Here is a 26,485-nt window from a genome sequence, read left to right on the forward strand (position 1 = left end):
TAGTTTTTAGTGTATAATTGTTTACCTCTTTGGTTAAGTTTATTCTGAGATGTTTTGTTCTTTTAGATGATGCTGTAAACGGGATCATTTATTAATTTCCTTTTTGTATGTATATTCATAATGGATATTGGTTTGTAATTTCCTTTTTTCTTTTATAAGTCTCTGTCTAGCTTTATTATCAAGATAGTGCTGGCCTTCTATAATCATTTAAGAAGTGTATTCCCCTCTTCTATTTTTGGAATAATTTGAAAAGGATTTCTGTTAATTCTTTTTTAAAAGTTTAATAGTGTTCTCCAGTGAGACCATCAGATCCTGGGCTTTTCTTTGTTGGGGAATTTTTGATTATTGGTTCAGGCTATGTAATTATTATAGGACTATGAGATTTTCTATTTCTTATTGAGTCATATTCGGTAATTTATGTACTGTTAGGAATTTATCCATTTCATCTAGGTTATCAAATTTTTTGACACACAATTGTCCATAATATTCTCATAATCCTTACTGTCATTAAAAGCATATTTTAATTGATAAAGAGAAAAATGTGGGCTTTTTCCAATTTCTACAACTGTCAAGAAGAAATCATTCAGTTTTTAAAATTTTTCATTATGCCCTATGTCTCAATCTTAACATTATCCCTTCTTGAAGGTTTTGGTGGGTGAGTGTCATATAGAAGGTCAAATTGTGGAATCTGATTTTGGAAAATCATTGACAAAATTCTGGCTGGTGACAGACACTAGTGAAAATTATTGACAAAATTCTTGCTAGTGTAAGAGAATTTTATTCTTAGTGAAAACATTCAATGAATTTTCATCTTTTACTCTAGTATGATTAGTGTTCAAAAGCAATGTGAAAACTGATGCTATTATACTGGTGGCCAAAGATGAAATACAGAACAAGGACATTCTTTACCTTCAGCCACCATTCAAGGAATTATGAAAAATACAGATGATCTGTGATAAATCTCTCTTGTAAACTTATCATTTGATTATGTATCACAAATGCCCCCCAACACACACACACATTTATCTCTCTCTCTCTATTTCTTTCACTCTCGCTCTGACTCTTTCTCTTTCTCTCTCTCTCTATCACACACAATCTTAACCAGAGATTAGTGTCTTAACACAATAAAAAGTGTCCTTCTTTCAAAGGTCTTTAATGAGTATCAATGTAAAAAAAATAAAAAAAAGGAACATTTGCTTGGGAACCTTTGGATGGATAATTATGTGATAAGGGATGCTAGACATTCAGAGGTATTGATTTGTGCCTAGCTAGAGAAATGATTTGAATGCTTAACTCTGCCACCTGTAGAGTATCCTGTCATGTCCCTAAACTGACCAAATCCAAGATGATCAGTAAGTTTTCCACTGGGTGGAAAACTCTGATGGTAGAATGACTCAGATTTTCTTCCAATCTTAAGTCTCTGTCATTTAAAATAAGTCTGTGTTGTCTAGGGTTATGAGATCAAATTGTGTTTCTTTGTCACTGGAAATCCCCACTATAAACCTAAGAACAGGCCATTCAAAAGCTCTCACTGAGGCAACACTCTTAGTAGAAAAGCATGACTTCATTTTGGCATGGTTTGTCTTCAAAGCAGGTCAGTGAATTGTATGAATAAGTGGATTGTTCATGGGTGCTGGATCAAATTAGACTTTCATTTATTTTTAGAAATTCATTAGACCAATTATGACAACCACAAAGGGATGTCTTATGACTGAGAAGTGCAAATTATAAGAACAGTAATATTCATTGTTAAGTGTGAGATGAAAATTTCTGTGTAGCTTACTCATTAAAACTTGTTTCCTTTAATGGAAATGTCTTTTATAGAATGAAGATTGCAGGTAAAAGTCACTGTACCAAAACATAATTATTGAGCTACAACATGCTGGCAAATTCAAACTGTTTGTAAAATAAATTCAGGTCAGAATTTATAAAGGAAACCGAAAAAAAACAACTTTCTCTTCTACCATTGTGTTCTCAGTGAAAATTCACTCAATGAGTTTCATATATGTAGAAACAGAAACTAAAATTATTATACACTTGGGATTTTGATGCCCACATTTAAGCAATTCAGATAAAAATACTTAATACCTATCCTAGTCTAGGAAAATTGGCATAGGCTTTGTAGTCTGACTAATTTATGTCTGATTCTAGTGCTTTTTGACTTTTGGCATCTCCCTTATATTCCTCAACCTTAATATACTCATTGGTAAAATAGGGACAACTGTCTTTATTTTTTAAGAATAAAACATCAATCAAGTGAAAAAAAGATGTGTGTTATATACCTGGAATATAATTAATTCTGTATAATATTAGCTAATTTAATGTAACATCACATAATTAAGCACATATCTGTAAATGGGAAAATATTAACATTGAATTTATACTTTTCTTTACAAACCCTTAGAAACATCACAAAGCAAGCATACACTATTTATACAACTACTTTTCATTTGCCATGGTTAATCATTCCCTAATCACTTAAATCTCTCCCTCAACAAATAGCAAAGTATGTATAAGGATTTTTAAAAACAAAAAATATTGGCATTGAAAAAAGACTTCCCTAGATTTTATATTTTGTTGTAATTGAAATGTTTCAGTTAAAGACAAAACATTAATCATTTTGCCAGACTGAAAACAACTTACTAACATATTCGCAGCCCACACAAAAGGGTTTGGTGTTTAGAGAATTATTTTTAAGTTTGAATTAGCAACTTAGATTTCTTCATGTTCATCACAGCCAAATTACTTAGGCAACTAGAAAAATAAATTTCTGAATAGTATTAGTCTCCCTTAGCTAAGTGTCAGATTATGGAGACATCTTGACGCTTGTTTGTAAGTAAACAATTTAATAAAGAACAGTTTATGTAATAATATACATTTTATTTGGTGATTTCAGTGAAAATGCCTGCACATACAGATCTTGCAGTACAGTTGTGCTGTATATGTTTGATTTGAGGAGTTCTCTTGTAATCTGAGAACTCTGTTTGTTAAGCAAATGTTTTGTTTTATCTTGAAGAAACAAAACCAGGCAGCGGCAGCACTTATGGCAACTGGAAGCCAATATTACTGTATAAAGTAAAGTTATCAAGTGAGATTGTCTTGGTTTCTTACAAATACAATTCTAGGCTCTAGTTCCTTTAACTGTGAGACCTGTTTCACATTAATATTAATATCTATATAAAAATTGATAATATTATGAGGTAGACTTTAGAGTCAGATCAATATGATCTCAAATCAGGGGTTCAAAGGATTCAATTTCTATCAGCTTCCCTTTCCTGAAACTGAATAAACTTCTGGTTTTGTTGAGGATGATGATGATTGATGATGGTCTTGATAGAATTCTTGGACAGGTCACAGATTAAAAAATAACAACAGAGACCAAGCTCCTTTTACAGCTCTAGAATGACTACTCAACTAAATTTTTCTTAGTTTGTTGTTTATGAGTGCGTCAATTATAACTCTCACTAAGATTTCCAAAGCCTTTACAACTAACAAAGAAGCTGTGGTTTCCATTGATCGTACTTCTGGGTAAGCCAGTAAAAATGGAAAATTGTTAAAAAAAACTCCTGCATGAGTAGCCAAGACAGTAATCAGAAAGCACATTTTCATGTAGATTTCTCAATTGGATTAACTTGGCAAGAATGTACCAAAAACCAAGTTACACTCTATTGGTTTTTTGTTTTTTTTTAATAGGAATGGAATAATATCTTTAAACAAAGCAGACTCAGTGTCTGCTTAGGACCTTGTCTAATTACCTGCAGCAAAACAAGGCAGAGTGGGAAAGACCCAGAGATCAAATCACCCTACACCCTGTAGAACAGAAAGCACTGAAAGGGCAGACACTGCCCTTTTGAAAATAAAAGCATAAGGTGCCAAAGTTTAACAGAAGTTTGAATTCCAGATAAGCACTCAGAAAATTCTAAGACAGAGAGTATAGTCCTCTAGAAAGGAGAGGGTATTAGCCAAGAATTCAAGGCCACAGACAGAAAGTGTGTCCTTTCACAAATGACAATTAACATTTGAGAAGAGAAAGTAGGGACTGAGGTGTTCAGTCCTCTACTAAAACAGAAACTCAGACCTAAGCCATAAGATTGAGGTCAGTGGAAAATTTACAAAATCATACACTGTCTTTTATGTCTTTGCTGATTAAAGAGGATGGCATATTTTCTATCACCGAGACAAGGTGTCAGGAAACTATTTCTGTAGAGGCCCAGATAATAAATATGTTAGGATTTGTAAGTCATGCTGTTTTTATCACAACAGGTACTTGGTAAATGAACATTCTTGGCTGTATTCCAGTAGCAATTTATTTACAAAAACAGGAGGCTGGGCCAGACTTTGCTAGTGGGCCATCATTTGCAGACCCCTGATTTAGATGCTAGAACAAAAACATTACCTGTTCTATGACAACTTTGGTCTGAGCTAGTTAGACTAATGTGGTCAGCAGAATTCTGTGCTGGATTTTGGAACCAGAGGAATGGAGTCCCAGGAGTAGTGAGTTACCAGACCACATTTATTCTCTGGCTTTACCTCTTACTGCTCAACTTCTTGGTTGCTCTAATTGGCCATGCTAGCCTTCTTGTTGCTTAAATATCCAGGAAAGCTATAATCTCAGAGTATTTGATCTTGCTGTTGCCTTTGTCCAAAATAATCTTCTCCTAGATAACTTCCCTTAAATATTTGTTCAAATATGCCTATATTTGTTAGGGGTATGTCTGGAATCAGATTTCACCTCAGATGTACAAATGAGGAGCATATAGTCAATAATCTACTAACATAGTTGTGGGAAAGATGAAAGGAACAGGCAAAAAATGATATGCAGGATCTAACAAGAGCAGAAAGGGAAGATCAAGGGAGGAATCCCAGTACTTTGAACTAAAAGAGCAATGACAGAGTCACAGGACTTGAGTGAGATTCAAGAGTGGAATAGACACTGGTCTTCATTAAATTGATTTCCTTGATTTTAGAAAAGAAAAATCATGTAGATGAACACATGGGGTTGGGTAGAAAGTGTGTGAATTGTTATCTGTATTACTCAGAGACACCCACTGAGAGTAGACCTTAAACAACTGGGAGAATAGGATGATCGGCTCAGCAAGGGTCAGCCAGCATCTCTTTCAGGCCAACTCTGCACATGCACAATTGGCTTATTTTAGAGGTAGCCATGGTGGCTGCTGACAACCTCAACAGCATGCACTCCTTCTCACAGAGGCTTATATAGCTATTGCTGATGCAAAATATCCATTATGCTGTCATCAGAAACCAATGCTGCTGCCTCGATATGACACTCCCTTGAAGAGGCCAACCAACTCCTTGATTGCAAATTGATTATTCTGGATCTTTTCCTAAAAGGTCAGCCATTGGACTCAGGTGAAAGTTTGTTTTTCTTGCTCCCAGTGCATAGGATAGCACTACTTACTACCTGAGGATTCACAGATACTCTGATACACAATTCTGTATTATGTAACCTCAGGTAAGGAGCCTATTTTATGGTGAAAGAGGTATAACAATGGACACAAGCCATTGCATACTAATACCACATCATCCAAAAAGAGGTGGCCTGGGAAAGTGTTGTAATAATTTTTAAAAGTGAAGCTAAGCAGAGTCTTGAAGGTAATATTCATGCAGCTGGAGTGATGTCCTTTGTGATACAGAATGTACCTTCTTGACTCAATGGTCATTAACTAATAAGATAGACCATGAGATTCTAGGAACCAAACGGTAAAAGTAGAAGTGTCCCTATTTTCCTTACTTCCAGTGCCCAGTGCTTAATTTTCAAGAGCTGGCCAAAGGCCAGTCCTGAAAACTGGCATTTTGGGAGAGTGTGAATGATTTGAACGCCCACACCTATTAAGTTAATTCTTTCTTATACAGTTAGGAATATGGAGATAAATATCAAATGAATACAAAAAAAATCAGAAAATGTGGAAGTGTTTGCTTCTATGTGGAAAACTGAGGAGATGTAAAGGGTTAAGAATGATATTACTGGTTTGGGTAATAACTCTTATGAGTGGCAAGGTCAGAAGGCATTATGGTACAAGCCATACATAAAACAGTTGTGTATTTCTCTATTACACACTCTAAAATAAGCTATTATCTCTTGTCTGTTCATAATTGAGATTTGTATCTTTAAAATGACTTTCTTATAATAGTTAAACTGAAATTAATAAATAGTTTTTTTTTATGGTAAATTATTTCAATGTGTTTAACCCACTGGCAATTTTCTAGACATTGCCTAATCTCTTCCTTGATCCCACTTCCATATGTACACAAAATACTGTACTTTGGAACATCAGAATCATACCTTGGTACTTTAGTATGCATATAAACCTTTCTGAATATGTTTAAACAAACAATTTATGTTACTAGCCTTAATATTGGTTTTCTATGCTTTTTAAACAAAACTACTTAGATATCTAATGTTATCAAAGGTATGACGTAAAAACCTTTTCAATCACTATGTAAGCTGTTGGAAAGAGTGTCAATAGAAAAAAGAATATGTCATTCTAAATCTTTCCTTTAGCAAAATACAGCCTATAATCTGTGATGGGTCTCATGCTAACTTCTCAATTCAAGCATTTGCACTGAAAAGATACTGGTAACATTATAAAGAAAAAGGTAATGGAAAAGTAGCTTTGCAAATCACACTGTCAAGAGAAGAGTCTTCTTATGGTTTTTGCCAACATATCCATTTCCTTTGCCAGCAAATCTTCTTTAGCATTAGGCAATCAAATTTACATTTGCCACAAGGAGAGAAATGCTTTTGATCTCTTAATAGTGAAAGGATTCTGGTCTGTAATGGAGCAGAACTTTAATTGGACTCCACAAGGGGTATTATAATAGTTTGTACATATAGGTTTCAAATGAAAAAAGGAATAGAGAAAGAACTGCTTTTGTGACTTGATAACACATTTTTATATAGTTTTTATAATGAGCAATGATTCTTTCACAATATTTTATATAATTTATTTGACCTTCTCTGAGACTAAAAAGAACTTGAAATATAAGCCTATCATTTTAATATTTGTGTCTATATGTGAAGAAATGAGGCTGAAACTTTTAATAAGAATGTAAATTATTTTATTTTTCTGTTATGTATTATAATACATATCAAAATAGATTTCTAGAACCAAATATTTCTTGGAGAAAATATTTTTTTCCTAATGCAAAGGATAGAAGTACTAATAAAAGAGACACTCTCATCCAGTTGCTGGAAAATGTTAACACTCATACATACCAAAAGGAACAAGTAGACTTTATAATGGAACAGGATTCCTAGTATGGTACATAGTTTTGTGTTTTCATTAGTTCTTTTACTTTTATTATGTTTTGAATTAATTTTCTCTTTCTCCCAGGTATTCAACTCATCTCCTAGGTAATCATCTGAGCTAATGAGTGTAATAAGAATAAATACAGGCATGTGGCAAAAATGGACTCCGGAAAATTACAGAAATGCTGGCATGCCTTCATTTCTTATGAAGGCTAATGGCCTCAAATGATTAAGTCACCTTGAAGCAGAAACAAAAATGTTTATTGGAATGTCAAATATAAAATACTTTTACAGAAACAGCAAATGTAATCCCAGATTAGTTCCAGTGTACCACATCTCAGTTCCAAAAGGTTTTCTTTGTTGGAAAAAAAGAAAGAAAAAAAGAAAAACACTTTAGATATGTTATAGAAATCAAATATCCAACAACTGGTGACTTTGCAATGCCTAGGTTAGTAAAGAGCCGAGTTTATTTTTCTCTGTGTATGCTTCAATAGTGAAATGATTTATTTTCTTTTCATTTAGTGAGGGAAGTGAAAGAAGAAATATAATGCAAATTCAGCAAAATAGAGCTAGATCAAACTTGCATAAAATAACAAAAAATATTGTCGACTGATATTTTGTGTAATGATTTAATATAAAGGGTCATTCTTGTTCTTGTGACTCTCTAAGAAGATGAGTAACTTTTTTTTTATTTGTAATAACAAAGATCATTTTATATCAGTACATTAGATTCTTGTCTGCTTGTGGGTCCTATGATTTTACTTACTTCCATTTTAATGTGACTGAGAGACTAAAATATGACCTTTACAGCAGATTGAGACTAATTAAATCAAATGCAGAATCAAAGGTCTTTTTGCTTTTGGGTGTTAAGAAGGAACATGAATTTGAAAAAAGCAAATTATGTTAAATAGTTGAAAATTGTCCTAACTACTTTGGGATGCCAAAGTATTCATTCAGTTCTTACTTTGTCATCTGCAAATTCATTCCCTTGAATAACAGGGCACTAGCACTTCTGAAACATGAAGCCAAGGATAGCTAGTATGCTAGGATAAAGTGTGCTTCCGAAAAGAATACAATTTCCCTTGTAGATTTTTGTTGACCTCTTTATTTTTAAATATTGTGTATATGTACAAGAAAGCAGGATCTCTCAAGAGCTGTCTGCCCCTTTGTCTGATTCTTGTTTGATGCTACTCAGTAGTTTTGGACTGGTTTTGAGAGAAATTGTATTTTTATAATTGCCACCTATAACTGGCAAAATCACATAAATATCAGTATTTTTACTGTTTAATAATTTACTCCATCTCTCTCTTCTTTCCTTCCTTCTTTCCTCGTTCCTTTTTTCCTTCTTTCTCTTTCTTTTTTTCTTTCTTTTTCCCTTTCTTTCTTTCCCTGTGTCTGACGGATGGTATGCAGATCTTCGTGAAGACCCTGACCTGCAAGACCATCACCCTGGAGGTGGAGCCCAGTGAGCCTGAGAATGTGCAGGCCAAGATCCAGGATAAAGAAGGCATTCCCCCGACCAGCAGAGTCTCCTCTTTGCAGGCAAACAGATGGAAGATGGCCGCACTATTTCTGATTACAACATCCAGAAAGAGTCGACCCTGCACCTGGTCCTCTGTCTGAGGGGTGGCTGTTAATTGTTCAGTCTTGCATTCATAATGCCCAATGATGACATCACTTTGCGATCTAGCCATTTGCCCCAATTTAAGATTAGAAATTATCAGGTTCAGTAATAGCTGAACCTGTTCAAAATGTTAATGTTTTTCTTCCTTCCTTCCTTCCTTCCTTCCTTCCTTCCTTCCTTCCTTCCTTCCTTCCTTCATCTTTCCTTCCTTCTTTCCTTCCTTCCACTTTTTTTTTCTTTCCCTCTTTCCAAGGCTGTCTGAAAAGGAAAATATAGGCAAGCAAACAAATATTTTGTGATATCATCACAAGTCATGAAAAAGACTAATATCATTATAAATCACTATAAATAACAAATCAAACATGTCACTATACAGTTGTGTTACAGCAAAATCAATACAACATTTCTTATTTGTATGTATGGGTTTTCCATATCTTTGGAAATAAAACTACAACAGGAAATATGGAAGAAACATTCTTAAATGACATATATTTAATTCTTAAATGACATATATTTACACAAAATCATACATAAAATAATGATTTTATAGCATCACAAAATTCATCTTCCTCAAATAAAGATTGATAGTAAATGTAGTCTGTATTTTAGTCCATGTCATTTGCAGTGAATTAAATTATTTCCACACATGATAAATGCTTGAATAATTTGTAACAGAAAAATTTCCTGATTTTTACCCTTTATAACTTTACATGGCACCTACATATAATAATTTAAATAGTAATATTTGGAAGCTGGTCTAGCAGGAATTTTTCTGATTCTTCCTTTTATAAGAATACTTAACAGTCCATATCCTTAATAGTTTTATTTTGCTTTTACTTTTTATTGTTCTTTATAACATCACAAATAATAGTCTCAATGTAGTGTAATTTATGTGAAAAAATTATAGAGTGAAACATGCACGTCCCTTGGAGTGTGAAAATGAACTTTTCTCCCCCTTAGAGAACATTGTAATATTCAGCTTTAATAGTCTCTCCTCAGAGTAAAGAAAACCTGTTTTGTTTCTTACTATAAAAGAAAGAATGTGTCTATGTCAAGATTTCTTTAATAACTGGGACCTGCTTCTTGCTGTCTTTATATGTACCAGGGTCAAGGGTTCATGAGGTTTAATCATAGCATGGCACATTCTCTCCCGGGGACAAAAATCATGAAAAGCTATCCTGAGAGGAAAATCTACTCTATGTTTAAAGTAAGTTTGAAAATATCTTGTCTTTTTCCAATTAATCTGGGCTAACATAGAAATTCATATTGATTTTATTTGACTTACATGTACTTCAAGGAAGAATATCATATTTCATTTTATTTTCCTTTTGAAAACTCATGTGTACATTCCAAAATATACCTATTATCCAAAGAAACCACTGAAAAATTTGGAGAATCAGGGATTAAAATTGAGACACAAAATTAATGCAAGTTAAAGTAATAAAAAATGAAATAGTATTCAAATTATTTGCTAATTGAATATTAAATTTCTCTCAAACTTCCCCATATAGTATATGAACTAACTTCAATTAAATCTTTCAAACTTGTAAGAGTTACCTATGTTCTAAAAACTCATTTGATGGTCTTGGTCCACGTAGAAAAGTGCAAGATACAATGGCAGTGGCAGCCACACCTAGAACAAGGGAGAGTCAACTAACAGTTGATGCATCGCCTAGGATGCTAATCCATGAAGACATTTTCTACCTAATATAGCTGACTAGAGAAAGTTTTAAATATTTTTGCTTGGAAATTCCAAATATCTAGCTCCGGATGTGTTAGTGCAAGTTCATGTGCCCAACATGCAATGAGACCAAACAAACTGAAACATCGGAGTTTGGAGCAGAGAAAGGTTCACTGCAGGGCCATGCAAGGAGATGGGTGGCTATGATCTAAGAAACCTCGAGCTCCCTGAAGGGTTTCGGCAAAGCATTTTTAAAAGCCAGGTGATGGATGGGTGTTGCAGGGTATGTGATCAGCTCACGAACAATTCTCTGACTGGCTGATGGTGAAGTAACAGGGTGGTGTCATAGGGGTTAACATTCTCAGTCCTTAGGCTCCAGGAGGCCTGGGGCTGTGTGTTCATGGTCATCAAGTAGTTAACATTGTCCATCTGGTGGGGGGGGCTTTCACATCTGTAAAACGACTCAGGAAATGTGCATCAAATACTGTTATATAGGTACTTCAGAGAGGAACTAACTGAGAGGTTATGGGAGAAGGGCCTATCCCTGGAAGGCCCGATAGGGTCCTGCTTGGTTACAGGTGTGCATGTTCTAAAGGCCCCCAAACCTGGAGGGATGGGATGGCTTTTTTGAAATCATGTGAGATTAACTTAATAGGAACCCTAAATTTTACTGCTAATATACTTAGTTTAAGACCCTGGTAATCCCCATACAATTTTGGGAGTAGATTAACAATAGAGCAGTAAGAATGCAGGCATGGTCAGTGTAAAGTTGTTGGATGGGGTTCCCAGACAGACCTTCTTCCTGTTTACTCCAATTTTAGGCTTTGTTCTTAAACAAGACCACGATTTGTTACAGAAAAACATTTTCTTCCTTTTGTCTTTAAAGAGACTGAGGGTGTCAAAAGATTTTGAGTATGAGAACCAGTGGATTTCAATAGCACATTTAATAGCCATACATCCCTACCACTCACCCACACTCCTTCATTATATGGGGTTCCTTTAACTTACCCATACATGGATTCTTTCTGCTCATGTGGCCCTCATCAGATTTCAGCTTTTTGTGAAAATTTATAGACAGAACACTGTGCTGGGCTACTCTTGGCAATCCCTCAAGCTAAACAAATTTCTAAAATTTTTGTAAATCTTATTTTTCTGTTATTTCAGATTCTCTGTTGTGAAGTGATAACTTTATACTATATTATATACCACATATACTATATTTTAATATGTACTATATGATATATAAAATAATAATGCTGCCATTTATTGAATATATGCATATAGATATATGCAGGCATATATTAATATATGCCACGTGCTTTTAAAGATATGTAGGTATACTTTCATTAATCCTCAGAGCAACGGTATAAAGAAACTCTTGTCTGGAGGCAGTGCTTCATTCATAACGGATGTTTACAGCCATAGTAGATGTTGTGAAGGACTTATTTCTCCAACTACTGGGAATGCTGTCCAGCAGAAAATCTCTCAGCTGTCAGCTTTCTCAAGAAATTGTCCTCTAGAAAAGAACACTATCTTGTCCAAGACAACTTCCCACCTTGGGGCCAGACCCAGTGCAATGAGTGGGTTGATGCAGTAGCATAATAGCCCAGACCTCCTCTTTGCACCAAGTGTAACAACTCCAAAGGGCCATTCCAACTTCAGAGCTCCCTGTGGGGTTGGCTTTTGTTCCTCCCTCTGCCCAATCTTGCTTCCTTTCCTCCCACCTTTGGTGGAGATCCAGAGAGCATATCCCAATGAACTTCCAGCAAGCTAATCTTCAAGTCAACTTGGTCACTGCAACAGTGATCATACAATTTGCTGTCCAATCTAAGACTTTGCAAGTGAAAGAGTGTGATAATCAGATGGAATGCAGGTACAACAGGCATAGACTAAAATCGTCCAAGTGAAGTGAGACTTAACAGTCACTCTAAGTTTGATATAAAATAACCATGAGTTCAGTACCATCTGAATAGTTGTGGAATGTTAGGCTGATTATTAACCTCACTAAATCTCACTCTCCTCATGTGTAAAACTGAGACAATACCTGTTTCAGTGGTGAATGGAAGATGTGATTAAGATAATGTATATAAAATATAGGTATAATGCATGGGACTTAATACATGGTAGCTCTTATGATCATTATATCCAGTTTACAGATGAAAATGCAAAAATCAGAGTGACTAAGTAAATCCAAATGTTACCCACCTCATTAAGTGGAACAGCCAGAATTCAAATTCAGTTTTCTGACCCCAAAACCCATCCTAATAACCAAGTTGCTAGCATATCATTCTAATATACTTCTCTGGTCATTTTAAGAATTAATCCTTTAAAACCTCATAAATTACTTCTTAGTGATCTGACGTATTAAGTACTCTTTTGATTGCAAGTGACAAAAACAAAACAAAACAAAAACAAAAAACCTCAAACAAATAGTCAAAAAAGGAATGTGTTCACTCATGTAACGGAAAAGTTCAGGGGAGTTCTGTGTTCAAGCCTGGCTGATTCCATATCCTTGAAAAGTAATATGAGAATTTTACATTTCTCATTTCGTATCTGGGCTGTTTTTTTCAGTCCTGGTTTGTTTTCTGTTACACTTTTCTGCAAGTTTGGAAAGATGGCTATTAGCAGCTTCAGGCCAGTGTAGCATGTAATTCCTGAGCTGGGAAAAGCAAAACCTTCTCCTAATCCCTTACAAGACTGTTTTGGTCTTATTTGGCATCTACACCCTTCAGAATTTTATACTTTTCCTTCTCCTTTTAAACCTCCAATACTTCCCCTTCCTTTCTCAGGTAATTGCCTGATTTTTCATTTCACTGAGAAAATTAAAGCAATCAAAAGAGAAAATTTCCTAATGCTTCCACACCAGATATGTCAGTCAGCATATTGCATTTGAAATCACATATTTTGCTTTCCTTTCTTTGAGAGTGGTTGGTCTGTTCATGTTCCTACCAAAGACCAAACCACATCCCATCCTCTTACTAGAGAACTTTTCCTGAAAATTATACTTTCTGGCTTCTTACCCATGATTTCTGGCTTCTCCCTCTTCTGAATCATCCCCATCAGCATTTGTTTTACAGATGTACTATGATTCAAATATCTCTTTTAATTCAATAAGTGAAAGAAAATTGATGCTTAAATTTAGCCTTAATGATTGGTTCAGAATGTAAAAGTACTTTTATACTGAGTTTGATTCTATTTAAATACTGTCTTCAAAATATAACTCTCCAAACATGCATTTCATTGCTTCTTTTTTTTTTTTCTGCTCTTCTCCCTCTAAATAAATGTACCTGCTACTGTCCTATTTTCTATTCCATCAGATCCTCATTTTTCGCTAATTGAGAGTAAACAGTAATGATAATTAAACAATTGGGTGAAAACCAACTCCAGTGATTGTGCTAGCTACTTAATAGGTAACACCTCCTGCTCAGATTACTGAGATTCAACCTACTTTAAAACTACTGACCCCAAAAGAAGCTTAAGGAATAATTATTAAGGAGATGATTTTAGGTAATGCTTGTGAGTTTGTGAAACAATGTGTCCAGGCAAGGTTTTAAGACCTTATTTTTACCAGTGTAGAGAAGTGGTGGGTAGTTAGTTAGAGGTGGCTGCTTTGACAAGTGAATTGAATATGGAAATTTTCTCTTGAGTACCCATAATCATTGAATATAATAATGATGAATGTGGAGGATAAGTTCACATGGTGCAATTTAATCTAAAATTTATAATTTCTGAAGATGGAGAAGGTATCAGTGAAGAAATGGTTGGTTTTCAAAGAGAAGAAGCTATATCCCATACCTATATTACTAAAAAATGAGATCATACTTTAGACTTTGTGAAGTTCATTCATGTTGGTTATCTCATTCAAAACTGACATAATTATGTGAAGAGACACTTGCTATATGTTCAAAAGGTATAGAAACTAAGGCCAAGTGAAATGAAGCAACTTTCCTAAGGTCATCCAATAAATAAGCCAAGCCTAGCCTATGGGTAAAGAAAATGGTCACTGAGCTGTAGATGTATGCGCTCATCATTACAGCATGCTATGATTAATCTAAATGTGATTATCAATGAAACTGAACATAAAGCCTGGCTCCCTTCAGGGTCTCAGGTGAGAAACTTTGGTGTTTTAAATATTTTTGTAAATTGCAAAGTTTTACTGATATGTACAGTATTATTATGGGTAAAACTACAGAAGCAGGGGAGTGTAGTCCTATGCACAAGAGGCAAATTATGTTTGAATTAATGAATAGAATTAGAGCATGAGAGTCATTCACCATATGTCATTTAGCAGCCGTTATGCATGAGGAAGTGTGCTCAGGTGCGGGCATCTGATGCTGAATAAAACAGATACAGCTATTGCCTACATGGGGCCTACAGTTTAATGTTTATTAAACAAATGATGTCTATTTATGCAGCTATTACTGACATAAATGGAATCAATGTTTTCCCTCTGATTATTAGTAGTCATCATGATAATGCTTGTGATATCAAGGATGCCATATATTGTGGGTACAGTGGCAGAGAATTTCTATTTTGGGATAGTCCTAGCATAATGAGTCATTCACTAATTCCTATAATAAAGTTTCAAAATTCTATCATATTGTTTGATCAAGGAGAAAGGGAGGAATTGCCATATATTTCTTAGAAAATAACAATTCCCCAAGTTGACCCTAGTTTAAATATGGTGAGATAGAAAATTTGATGCTGCTTAGGGAAAAATAGTGAAACAGATACTCATCTGCACAGATTGCTTCCTTCTTATTATAAATATTGAAGTGTATTTCCTAAGATGCCAAGTTTAAGACTGTCTTGATTATAAATTAGACTTAAATCATGTATATATACATACATATATATGTGAAATCTTATTTTTATCTTATAATTAGTACCTATTTGCAAGTGCTAATGACATATTTTCATTTCATAATAAATTCTACCATAATGTGAAAGAGAAGTGATATCAGTGAAAATAGTAAAGGAAGGGCATCTGAAAATGATTTCCTCCATAAAAGCAATGAAAAAACTGGCAAAAATAATCTGAATCAAATTTTACGGAATGGTAGAAATTAATCAAATTATTTTAGGAGTCTAGATAGGGTTTATTAAAAAAATTTTGAAAGGAAATTTTAAAAGGCTTTATTTTGGTAAAAGTGGTGAGTTTTTAAATGCTTTAACTTGCTTTACTCTCATTCTCCTGTCTATAGTACCATGATAGCTCTAAAAACAAATAGTCTTCAATCACTGAACACTAATGGTCTGGCAGCCACAAGTCTCGTTCCCAGAGAATTATCATTATTTGACCTGGTGGGTAACTCACTGGAAGACCCCACTTACTTCTGTCTTTCTGTGACTTAACTTGGGCCTTGCCCAGTGCAAAAAGCCTTTACCCCAGGACACTTGTTGAAAATATTTAGAGGTAATTTTTAAATTTCATAGTAGCCTGAGGTGGTAGATACCAGCAACAACAAAAACAGGCAAACCATGAAGTTTAAAAGAAAAAGCTGTTGGGATTGACATATATACACTACTGATACTATGTACAAAATAGATAACTAATGAGAACCTATTGTATAGCACAGGGAACTATACTTAGTGCTCTGTAGTGACCTAAATAAGAAAGAAATCCAAAAAAGAGGGGATATATGTAAACGTATAGCTGATTCACTTTGTTGTACAGTATATGTAAACGTATAGCTGATTCACTTTGTTGTACAGTATAAACTAACACAATATTTTAAAGCAGCTATACTCCAATAAAAAAAAAAAAAGAAAAGAAAAAGCTGTTGAATGAGATGTCCACTGGGGTTTTGAAAAGTTCTGACAAGTTACTGGGAATAAAAGAAAATTAAATAAATAAAAGTTCACACACAGGTGTATGGTGGTGTACATTCCAAGCACAGTGCCTATGTTCAAGAAAGATATGAGAAGCCTAAGCTCTCACCTCTGGCTGACCTGGAGGCTCTGGGAAAGCTGGAAGTGAAGGCTAAGCAGTTTCCAACTGCCAGTCTGGGTAATAGATGTTTGACTCAAAATGCACACAAAGCCTCTCAGCAAAAACTGGCAGAATGATTGGATCCAAGCACTTAATGAAATCTCTGTCCAATCATTCACTAACCACTAAGCTCACTGAACAGAGACGTCAGTGTCCAAACACGACAAAGAATAAATTATTGGCAGAATTGGTTCAGAAAAGATACTAAACAACAACAACAAACTGCAAAACCAATAGACCCTAGGGAGAGGGAAGAGCTTAATTTTCAGAATTGTGAAATTTTATTATTTAAAATGCTTTAACATTTTATTATTTAAATGCAACAAACATGTACAAGACATACAAAGAAAGAAAGCATGGCCCATAAATAAGGGAAATAAAGCAATAAGTAAAACTGTCAATGAGATAACTTAGATTTTGCTTATTAGACAAAGATTTCAAATTAGCCATCCAAAAAATGTTTAAAGAACTGAAATAACCATGTCCAAAGAACTAAAAGAAAATATGAGAATAATATCTCACTAAATGGAGACTCTCAATATACATAGAAATTATTAAAAAGAAACAAATAAAATGATGGAATTAAAAAATATAATAACTTAATAAAAATTTTCCTAGAGGAGCTTAACAGTGAATTTGGACAGGCAGAAAATAATGAATCAGCCAACTTGAAGATAGGTCAATGAGATTATCCAGTCTAAGGAATAGAAAGAAAAAAAGAATGAAGAAAAACAAAGTCTCAGAGACTTGTGGGATATCATCAAGAATATGAGGATATGCAAAACAGGAGTGCCAAAAAGAGAGGGGAGAGAGATAGAGAAAGAGAAGGGTATAAAGTATATTTGAAGAAATAATGGTTGAAAACACATAATTTGATGAAAAACATTACCTACACATCCAAGAAGCTCAATGAATTCCAAGTCAGAAAAACTCAGAGTTCCACAGTTAGATAAATCACAAACTGTCTGAAGTCAAAGACAAAGAGATACTCTTGAAAGCAACACGAGAGAAATGACTCATGATGTACGAGAGTGGATAAGAATTTTCATTGATTTCTCATTAGACATTATGAAAGCTAGAAGGCTCCGAGTGACGTATTCAAAGTTGTGAAAGAAAATGATGAATAACCATCAACAAAATAAAAAGGCAACCTATCAAATGGAAGAAAATATTTGCAAATCATTTATGTGATAAGAAGTTGATATTCAAAATATATAAAAAACTCATGCAACTCAATAGCATAAAAACCAAACAATCTGATTAAAAAATGGACAGGGGATATGAACATTTTTCCAAAGAAGTTATGCAGATGGTCAACAGGTACATGAAAATGCTCAACATCACTAATCATCAGAAAAATCAAAACCACAATGAGATATCGCCTCACACTTGTTAGATGGCTATTATCAAAAAGATAAGAAAGAAGTATATCCAAGACTGTGGAGGAAAGGAAATACTTATGCACTTTTGGTAGAAATGTAAATTGGTGCAGCCACTATGGAAAGTAGTATGGAGTTTCCTCAAAAAGTTAAAAACAGATCTACCTGGGCTTCCCTGGTGGCGCAGTGGTTGAGAGTTCGCCTGCCGATGCAGGGGACACGGGTTCGTGCCCCGGTCCGGGAAGATCCCACATGCCGCGGAGCGGCTAGGCCCGTGAGCCATGGCCACTGAGCCTGCGCGTCCGGAGCCTGTGCTACGCAACGGGAGAGGCCGCAACAGTGAGAGGCCCATGTACCGCAAAAAAAAAAAAAACAGATCTACCATATGATCTAGCAATTCCACTCCTGGGTATTTATCCAAAGAAAATAACAACATTAACTCGAAAGGATATATGCACCCCCATACTCATTGCAGCATTATTTATAATATCCAAGATATGGAAGCAATCTACGTGTTCAACAATGGGTGAATGGAAAAGATGTATATACATATATATATATACACACGAGAGAATATTATTCAGCCACAGAAATCTTGCCACTTGTGACAACAATCTTGCCAAATTTTGAGCACATAATGCTAAATTAAATAAGTCAGAGAAAGAAAAATACCATATAATCTCTCTTATAAGTGGAATCTAAAGAACAAAAACAAAACCAAATAAAATGAACTCATAGATACAGAGAATAGATTGGTGGTTTCCAGAGGTAGGAGGTGAAGGTGGTCAAAATGAGAGAAGGTGGTAGATGTAGTTGACTCTGCACAATAAGCTCCTACTTAAGCAGGAATAAATCAATAAAATGAAAGCCCTTTCTTCTTGTCTAGCAATTTTTATCAATCTGAGTGCAGGCAGGAAAAAATAGGGACACATACATTGGGTAACTGACAAATATTTAATAAAGGCACTAATTACAAAGTTGTGGCAGAGTTTAGTGAAGCCAAAGTGGGATGACCAGTAACCTTGGGCAAGGAAGGCAAGGGGATCCTTACTACTCCTTGGCCTGACAAAGTTAGAGGAAGGAACAGTTACCAGAACCATGTGAGAAAGAAACTATACCAACTGGGCTGGATAACATGAGCCATTGTTTTTAGTAACGTGACACAGTCAACCTACTGCTATCTAACATGGAGAGAATTCAAGGGATAAATACTCCCTTTCTCTCTTCTCACTCTTCACCTTCCTGCTAGTGTTTCCCATGGGCAGCCTGAAGCCATCTGGAAACAAGAAGTTGCCCACAAGGTTAACTTCCCCAGGCAAGGAGTGGAGTTGCCAAAGGCAAAGTGAAAACATAGGGCACACCAACAAGAGGAGGTGGGCAATTTGGGACCAAGAGTCTCTTAGAAGTCTGAGTCCCAGATGTGGAGGAAAGTTGCTGTAGAGCAAGTCCTGCTTCCTCAGATTAGGTATGGAGATTTGATTTGCACCTTGCATTTTCATGAAGAAGCAGTTGAAGTCAGGATTCTGCAGCACCCAATCCCTGATTGGAGGGGGCTCACTCCCAACTTACTCCCAACAATATCCATTCTGTGTGTAGATGCCTGGCTTAGGAGTGCCCTGCCTTTTATCAAGAGAGGGAAATTAGGATGGGGGAATATATGCTGACCTTTCGTGCCTTTAGTTGGCCAGTTATTCTCAAAAAATAGCTTTAAAAAAATCTGTTTGCTTTTTTTTTTAATCTGGAATTAAGACCTTTAACATGGCCTTCTGATACCTTGGTTTCAGATTTCTGATCTGTGTCACTGTGAGAGAATAAATATCTGTTGCTTTAAGCCTCCCAGTTTATAGTAATTTATTAAGGCAGCTCTAGGAAACTAATATACTAGATATGTGGTCTTATTAAAACAAACCAATGAACACAGAGATAGTGTCCAACATAGTTTCGTGCTTTATTTGTACCCTCATGATGAATAAGGGACACAGAGTTAACTGTTCTGTGGGCCTCCACTCACTCATACTCTTGTCCAAACACGAGGGGAACCATCCAAGTCACAGCAAGCAGGTCAGAGGATGATGCTTTGCAAGGGATGCTAATACAACTCTTTACAGCATCTCTGCCAGAGGGTATGTCATGAGATCTTCTTCCATTGGGGCCTACATCAAGCTGGGATTGACCTGGAAGAAGCTTCTGTGTCTGCTGGCAAGTAGCACGCTTGCATGGTTTACTCACTATCTAGGAGGTCATGGCTTTGAATATCCAAAATTCTTCATATGAAGGATAGATAATGAGGATGTTACTCAAGCTATCCTGTTCCAGGTTGGGAATGCTGCACTGGGCATCAGAATCCAAGCACAAAGCCATGCAGGAATAAGCCACCCTGTTGGATAATCAAGTTACTATACGTGACTGCAGTTGGTATGTGAGACTGAAAAAGAAAGTTTACAGCAACAAGGCCTAAATAGAAAGGAAGATGTTCATGGAGATCTTGCTAAAATCATAGAACACAGGATTAATGACACCAGAAGTAAATAAATAAATATACCCACTGCCTCAAACAAATCAGTTAGAGATTTTTTTGTACTATACTCCTAATAAGAGAAGCTAATAGCAGATAGGTATTTAGTTTCATAGCAGAAACTCTATTAATGGCTGAATAAAACATTACTCTTTACCTAAGGAAGAGGTTGATAGCTGTTCTAGGATGTTAGCAAAGGTCACATAGCTTAAAAAAAGGACTATTGGGCCCTTCCTCAACATCTGCTCTCCCGCCTCCATGCCAGAGCACACAGCTGTCTTGATACCCCACCTATTGCTACAGACATAACATTAATGCTTGGGTTAACTGTTGGGCTTATCCTTTTCCTCATGCATGAAACTACATGAGAGGACATTCTGTGTCTCTTATGTATTAAAGCACTTTGACCTTGCAATTAATTTACAAGGTGATAGTAGTTACATTGCTAGATGATAATAAAAGAACAACAACAAAAGTCAGCAGTGTGGATTAATACGAGAAGAACCATGGCACCAGGAATGGAGTTGCAGATTGATAGACTGTATAGCATATGCAGGTTGCCATGGAAATTATGCAGAAATGGAACTCTGGGCATCCAGCACAATTAAGAGCTGTTACCAGTCATAACCAAACAAAGAACATGTTTTAAAAATCAGAAGAGAAAAGGAAAAGGAATTAAGAATGTGAACTGGGAGAACGGACATGAAACGACATGTTTCTGATAATAATATTGAGGGAACATCTTCCATTTTCTGAGACCAGCATCCAGAATGTTTAAAGTTTGAAAATGATGGGCTTGAGTTAGATGACTAGGTTACACTAAAACCCTCTCATTAAAATAAAGATCAGCATCCATCCTCAGTACCCTGATGATAATTTTTGGCACTGTGTCTACATCTCAAGGTTAGAAAACTCACTTGGAATTCTCATGACTAAGCTAATTTCACTGACTTGGTCAAAGGGGTACTTTCCAATATTATTTTACAGCACAATCTTTGCTAAAGACTGGCTCCTAAGGTTTAATATCCTAATTCAAATCATACACTCCATAATTTCCTGGTACCCAAACAAATCCAATTGGCAGGCATGAACAAAATTTGGCCACAAACACTAGTAATCACTACTTCTTTTCCCAAGCTCTAATAAGAGGCCTGTGGATACAATGCCATTTGCCAATGGACAGAAGCCTTCATATCAACCACAGCAGTGAATTTGATTTAGTTTAAAAAGGAGACATCTGGCTAAAATCCACTGCCTGTGGTATGAACCTTGACCAGCCTAGCAGAGCCACCATCCAGCACCAAAATCCCTGAGTAAAGGAAAAAAAAAGAACTAAATAATAAAGAAAATATGGGCAAAACGTGATAAAGCAAAGTTTTTTTTTGAATACTCAAGTGTCAGAATTAATGCTCCTTGGCAATAGCAATTTTCTTTTCTTGAAAAGTAGAATATTAGTCCTTCAGTCCTTCTACTTTGCTTTGTCCAGAAAGGATGCTTTAAATAGTTAATGATGATGATGATGATGATAAAGTAATGACAACTGCTAATGATTATTGGATCCAGGAACTATATTTGTTACTTTATGTCATAACTCTTCTGACCCTTACTAGTCTACCCTCAGAACCAGTAAATATTCATACTGGTGGATTCAGATGGTTTGGTTCCTGAATGCTCACTCTTAACCATTATGTTTTACCATGTCTCACATAATCAATGGGAATCCACATAGCAGATGGGCATTAACTTTGATATGTAAAAATAAGTGGGAAAATAAAACTATCACTGAAAGGGGTTTATTTACTCTCTAGAACTGGGACAAGTCCATTAGCTTAGTGGTTCCAAAATGTTACATGTCTTATGCTACATCTTTGGAATAGAGGTGATCATTCTAAAGTATCTACCAGATGTCAGACACTGTTCCATGAATTTCAACACAATTTCTCTCATTGAATCACATAAAAAACTGTAAGTTTGAAGAATGGCTAAAGAAGTAGGTGAGTGACCTTGGTGTTTTCCTGATTTTATATATATATATATATATTCAGGAATATATATATTTGGGTTGTTTTCTTTGTCTTTTTTTTATAATTGAGCAATAATGAAAAGTTCAATAACAACAGCTAGATTTCAAAATCTGTGTTCATTTTTAGAATGTAGCCAATCACTTGTTTTTACAAATGTACTAGGTATTGTTGGAATAGCTAGGATTCCCTCCTTGACTGTATAACAATGTATTTAAAGATATGTATACTTTCAGGTGCCTCAAATTTAGTTACAAACATGATGAGATTGAGGCTTCATATTCCCAGTGGGCTTCTTTAATAAATATATTATCTTAATTTCTGTTATTATTAATGTTCCTTATTTAAGATTAAGCAGTAACTAATTGTTGTCCCATCATGCAAAATAAAATATCATAATATTAATGTCAGTTGTGCAGTGGCTTTTTGCCAAGTTCTGCTGTAAGTCAATTAAGTCTATTAGTTGAATTAGCCTTCAACTGCCAAATTATGTAGGTACTATTACTATCATTCTTATTTTATCTTACAGATGAGGAAAGAAATATAAGGGGAATTTAAGTAACCACAAGAGTTTACCATTGGAAGACGATGGGACCAAAGTTTGAACTCTAACAGTTTGACTTCTGAATGGGAAATCTTAACTTCCATACATACATATTATCTTTGGATCCTCATCAAATTTGAAATTATCTGATTTCAGACAATTTGAGAGTCACTCAATTTCTTTCAAAGTTCTCTAAGAAAAGTCTCAAAATGGTAAGTAACTCCCAGAAGTTGAAATAACACTAAAACAAGAGTACATACCTGCCGGTCACATTTCTAGGAGAGCACTGGTTTCTATGAACCTCTGTCAAACTCATGAGGGCAAACCCAGGAGCACTTTGAGCACTCTCTCATCTAGGTAAGATCCATCGTATGTCATGGCAACAAGGATAATTTTGTTTAAGGATAGTAAAGGGCAGCTAGCTTAGAAATATAATACCCAACTAGATAATTTTAAATACATAAAATCCCAAAGTACGCTTAGACATGTCATTTACTTTCTATTATTATCCATCAGAGTTTAATTCAATCTTGTTCTCTATCCTCATTTACATCTAGGAAACTATGCTGTGGCTTTATCAATTGACCTGTGTAAATTCCTTCTCACAATTTTGTCCTTATGCAATTTTGGGAAAGTTTCTGTCATGACAAAGTTCAATAGGATAGCATAATTGAGTTGCTGGGTAATCAGTGAGTAATCAGCATTCAAGCATTTTTTAATCATTACAGCTAAGACTCTAAAATCCCCTTGGTTAATTGTAACAATTGTTTAATAATAAAAGAAAAATCTCATTCTTCCTCAGTGTTTAACTTTTAGAAACAGGATCTAAAAAATGTTTTTAAAAATTTTTGACATATACACATTACTATATATAGAATAGATAACTAATAAGGACCTACTGTATAGCACAGGGAACTCTACTCAATACTCTGTAATGGCTCTATGGGAAAATAATCTAAAAAAGAGTGGATACATGTATATGTATAACTGATTCGATTTGCTGTACACCTGAAACTAACACAACATTATAAATCAACTATATTCCAATAAAAAATTTGAAAAACTTACATGTCAAATTATTCCTCCACACAAAATTTCCTGACACTTATCTTGTGCCAAAATCTCGAGTGTAGATATTCAAAATTGTCACATGAATGTATGTAAACTAGAGACTAGGAAATGTGAAGATTTGTTCAGGTGATGACACCCCTTGCCAAAATTCACATTCTCTTTTACCTCAGAAGTTTTGTTGTTGATGATATTACTGTTTAGGAAAACTGCATTCTGTAAATTCCTGGCGAAAGTGAGTGGTCAGAGTGTTGCTTTAGAGCACTGAGAACAAGATTGAGGTTCTCCATAAGTTTCCTAAAGATTGCTCACTGTATAGGAATACTTCTAGCTCAAAAAATCTCTCAATATTTCTATGGCTGAGATGGAAACCTAGAGCACCCTAATATTTTGGCTGTCCTCTTAACTGTCTAAGAAGGTGGAACGTCTCACTAATAGTCTTTGCTGGGAAACACATTATTTTCAATTAATAATTAAACTGTTGTTATTTGATTTAGATAGAAGGACTTTTGCCAATGCTTGTATTGAACACATGCCAAAACACTTATGCCTTGTGCATATCCAGTAATAAGAATGCTTTGTTTCAGCATCTACCAGAAAACAAAATTAGAGAAGCATCACTCCCTACTGCCTTCCTTGAAGCCATGCATTTGTTACTTATCTGAATTCACCTTAGAGTAAGTGCCTTCCTCCTATATAGGATAGACCTAGTGTAATAGGCTTGCCCTAGAATGAATAGCTGAATAGCTTTAGAAATAATTCCAATTGTCATGCAGTTGCACCTCAGTTTTATGCAATTGCTAAATAGGAACATAACTGAAAGGAAAAGTATAATCAATCAATCAAACTATAGTAAACAATTTTTAGGTGAGAAAACAGCCAAAAGAGTGTAGATTTGGAAGTTTGCCCTACTTGTCAGCTATATGTCTCTTTAATCTATCTTGATATTTATCATTAGTCATTAATTTTATCTACTTTTGTGTTCTTAATGCATCAAATCACTAAATAGGAAGAAGTAAATCTGCATCAAGGGACCACCTAGCCCTTGATTTAAAAATATATAAGCATACAGTCTAAAATAAAGGAGAAATATGCACATGTACCAACTTTCTTTGACTTTGACGACATTCTAGAGTATGCTAATATCGCATGTGAGTTAACTCTCCCCACTCCCAAATAATAACAGGGCATATAAAATTGAAACAGAAAATTGTACAAATCCATATTAAGGCTCTCAAATTTAAACTAAGCTTTAAAATTTAGCAATATTGTGAGATTCATTACTTTCTAATAGAAAAAAATGCAAGTGAATTCAAATAGAAGATACTCCATATGTTGTCATAATATGACAGTAAAACTTATTTAAAGAAAGATCAGGCTTTTAAAAAAATGGTAACAAGACCAAGCATCATTTAGAAGCCAGTTTTTTAAAAAATTTCTCAGCACTGTGGACAACTTTTATAAAAATGAGAAAACTGAATTTACTGAAAATGAAATTTTGATGAAGTGCTATTGAAGTATAATATTCTATGAAATGCCATGTTATGTTAGAAGAAGCTAAATGACAACTTTTAGATTATTATGAGACAAACAGAATTTAAATTTACATTTTTTCCCCTAAATTTTCGGATAGTGACTATCTTGGTGTTCTCTGCAATTTGTAAATCATATTACTCAAGTTTTAAGTCTAGATCTTAACCCAGTGACTTTCTGAAACTTGGCTTGGCTACACAAAACAATCCATGTTCTTTCTTAGCCTCTGAAGGGCAGTAGGCTTTACAATTAATATCATACAAGTGTCTTCTACTCCGTGATAATCTTTCAAATCTTCTCTTGGTTTCTCAACTTGTCTGTAAACTCCTGGGCCAAGTTTCATGCTTTATACAACTTCTTTCCTTTTGTATCACTTCTGTGTTGCTTAATTATAGTAATTTCTTAACAAGGATTTTTAGATTCATCTGTCAATTTATTAACTGCATTATTAACAAGGAGAACAAAGCCAATTCACACTAAAAGGGCTCTTGATTAGGAAAATTGCCTTCCTCATGAATATAAGGAAGAGTTTTGGTCCTCATTCCCTTGATAGGTAGACTCAACTACATTTCCCATTTCATAAAAAAACAGCTTCATTTGGGAAACATCTTTTAAGTTGTTTTGGTCTAAACATTACCACCTTTAAATATTTACTTAGAATCTTTATGAAGTTTGCACAGGATGTAAAATAAAGATCACTAAAGATGAATGGTTACACTTTAGGCGAATGGTTTTATTATTTTTTTTCTTTTAGTGTTATTGAGATATAATTGACATACAGCACTGTATAGGTTTAAGGTATACAGCATAATAACTTACACATATTGTAAAATGATTGCCACAATAAATTTAGTTAAC

General features: G+C 34.9%; 1 pseudogene; it reads left to right on the plus strand.

The window, feature by feature from the left end:
* The first annotated feature begins 7,218 nt into the window (after positions 1 to 7,218).
* Positions 7,219 to 9,497, plus strand: LOC149749283 (ubiquitin-like; annotated as a pseudogene).
* Positions 9,498 to 26,485: the final 16,988 nt, after the last annotated feature.

Source organism: Delphinapterus leucas, chromosome 4 (assembly GCF_059928025.1).
Source record: "Delphinapterus leucas isolate spDelLeu-1000000601 "Yukka" chromosome 4, BTC_Dleu_Yukka2, whole genome shotgun sequence".
Classification (NCBI taxonomy): Eukaryota; Metazoa; Chordata; class Mammalia; order Artiodactyla; family Monodontidae; genus Delphinapterus; species Delphinapterus leucas.